At 51.1% G+C, this 3035-nt stretch overlaps 1 pseudogene; it reads right to left on the bottom strand.

Moving 5' to 3' along the window:
• Positions 1 to 1065: 1065 nt before the first annotated feature.
• Positions 1066 to 1864, bottom strand: LOC119283714 (annotated as a pseudogene).
• Between the last annotated feature and the right edge of the window lie 1171 nt (positions 1865 to 3035).

Below are 3035 nucleotides of genomic sequence, written 5' to 3'. Positions count from 1 at the left end.
TTCCAAAGGAGCTTGCAGTTTGGTACTTGAGGCGGTGGCCAAACAGGACCTCTGGATTTGGCAATCCTTCTTCGGTATGCCAGGAACTCACAATGACATCAACGTACTGCAGTGCTCGAATGTTTTTGCCAAGCTTGTTGAAGGTCATGCTCCTCCGGTGCACTTCAAGGTCAATGGGCGCCACTACAACAAGGGATACTACAACAAGGGATACTAACTTCAAGGTCAATGCCAGGAGGCAAGAACTCCTACTTTGCCAAGTGTCAGGAGGCTTGCAGGAAGAATATCGAGCGGGCGTTTGGTGTGCTCCAATCTCGATTTGTTGTTGTCTGGTAACCCGCTCTGACCTGGTTGAAAGATCAAATGTGGAAAGTCATGACTTGCCGTGTCATCTTGCACAACATGATCATTGAGAGCGAGAAGGAAGAGCCAGTTTTTGACACTGAACCATATTACATGCTGGGTCCTCTTGCCAAAGTTGATCACCAGCTACCGGCAACCTGGTCTGCCTTACTCAATATGCGTCAGTAGATGCGAGACCCACATGTGCATCAAGAACTGCAGCACGATTTGGTGGAGCACCTATAGAGGCTCAAGGGCAACACCTAGCTCGACATATGATGAAATATGAGTTTTTTTGTGTTCAAATTATGAGTTTGATTTGTCGAACTATTTGATTTGTATTGATTTCTGTGATGAACTATGTGATAAAAATTAATTTTTGTTCAATTTGTTCCAAACCACAACGAACATGGGCCAAAATTGGGCCGATTTCCGCCGAAAGTGGGCCAAAATCGGCGGCTGAGGGGGGCGAGCTTGGGGGTCAGCTGGAAACCCGAGCCCCCTACGCCGATTTTTCCGTCGGTTGGCCCCCAACCGGCGCTATTTCAAGCCCCGGGGGGGGAGAACGGCTAGAGATGCTCTAAGAAGTCATCGATCTCGATCGCCGGTGCATGAAACGAAAACAAAGAATTGATTTTGATTATCGATCAAACTCGCTCACCGCCACAGTAACGTACACACATACGCATATGCATATCTACGTACAGTATATGCGTGATGAGCTCAGACTTTGTAGCCACTGGCAGTGGCGGCGGCGGTGGGAGTGGCGGGGGCGGGGACGACCATGGAGACGATGGTGTCGCTCAGGAATGACTCAATGAGCGTGCGCTTGTCTTGGGGATTCCTGGGAAGAAAAATGGCGTAGCTCTTCTTGACGGCGGACTCGAGGGCAGGGACAAACTTGTAGGCCTCGTATGCATCACCAGTGGTCTCCTTGATGGCCTTGCTGAAGGCAGAGTCAAAGACGGTAGACCTGTCCTTTATCGGGGCAGCGTCGGCAGTGGTGGCTGCAGTGCTGAAGGCGGCATCGATCTGGTCGATGGCCTTGAGCTCACCGGCAGGGATCGGCCCCTTGACTTCCTCACCGGAGTGGACCTTCAGGATGCCGACGATGATGCAGAGCGACTTGTCGAACATGGCCACGAAGGATTCATACTTGGCCTCCGGGGTAGCACCCTGGGCTTTGTGTGAGGCCCACGCCAGAGTGAAGCCGACCCTGGAGTTGAAAATGGCTTTGGTGCTGGACGTGTCGGTGACCCCCCTCAAGAGACCAGCTGCCGAAGATCTGCATGAAGGTGTTCAGGAATATCTTGCCCTTGTCCATTGGAGGGGCTGCGGCTGCGGCCGCCACGGCCGCCTTGAAGGCGTTGTTGGCCTTCTCAGCTAGCTTCTACTCCTCAGTCGTGGCCTTGGGCTGTGGCCCGGCTGGGGCGTAGCCAGCTTCGACAGCATACGAGATGGCTAGCCCCGCCACGAGGGCGACGGCCACCAAGAGCGCCACCGTACACTGCTGCACCACCATTGCTGCTTCTCTTGTCTTGTGTTGGTTGGTTTGCACACTACGTAGGAGGAGAGATTGTGGTGCGGTGTGAGGATGAAGGAGCTTAATTAGCTCTATATATACATCGACCCGCACGTTGAGAGGCCCGGAGAGATTACCGCGCCCAAATTAGCAATCCCCTCCTCTCCTCTCCTTTTTTTAGCCAAACTCATTATCCCCGTGAGCTCTTCATGCCACAAACCAATAATAATAGCATCGATTAGATCCCTAACTACTGTTTAACCTCGTGGGGTGGGTAATAATAAAAGTAATAAAAAATCAACAACGTGCGAAGATGTGATTGGACATAAGGTAAGGGAGGGGCCCACCCCTTAAAAATCAGGGGGCATAGTTACTTAGTTAGGATGTTTATGTATTCTCTTCGTAGGAGCCCGTGAATGTAGCATTTTTGGGGTAATAACCTTCTAGTCCGAACTGTATGGGATCCTCTCCCCTGTACCAATCCTCCAAATATATCCACGCTTGAAGGATGAAAAAGAAAACATGATGTTGTGGCCACGTGAATGATGATCCTTTCTTAAGGGTAGATTGTAAGAGATCATAGTTAGGGAAGTACTTGGCTTTTAAAATTCTTGCGTGGAACAAATCAGGGTTAGGTATGAATCTCCATCATTGCTTGGCAAGCATCGCAAGGCTAAAAGAATATATAAATCTCTAAAGTCCTTACCCCCTTCACTTTTAGGAAAGAGAATTGTCCACCATGCGAGCCAATCCAGCTTTTTATTATCCTCCTCATCTCGCCACCCAAACTGAGCAATAATGTCATTAATTTCTTTGCAAATTCCTTTAGGCAAATAAAATACAAAGATGGCGAACACAGTTATAGCTTGAGTTGTGGCCTTTAGAGCATCTCCAGCTGCACCCCAACAGGCCTCCCAAGGCCATTTTTTAGCGCCGACGCCCAAAAATCGGCCCAGTCGCGCCCACAGGAGCCCAATTTTCGACGGTTAGGGCCGAAACTAGCGCCGACGAACCCAGGCCAAACCCGGCGCGCTGGGGGGCGCCCGGCGGCCCCGTACAATCTTTTTTGGTGCGAAAGAATGGCAGGCCCGCCGAGTCAGCGACCCCCGCGCCTCGTCGTCCTCATCGCCTTGGTTTCCATGGGGAATCAATGCCAAGACTGCCGCCGGTC

This window comes from Triticum dicoccoides, chromosome 4A (genome assembly GCF_002162155.2).
Source record: "Triticum dicoccoides isolate Atlit2015 ecotype Zavitan chromosome 4A, WEW_v2.0, whole genome shotgun sequence".
NCBI classification, from domain to species: domain Eukaryota; kingdom Viridiplantae; phylum Streptophyta; class Magnoliopsida; order Poales; family Poaceae; genus Triticum; species Triticum dicoccoides.
The sequence above is the reverse complement of the archived record's forward strand: the minus strand, read 5'-3'. Positions and strand labels throughout refer to the sequence as shown.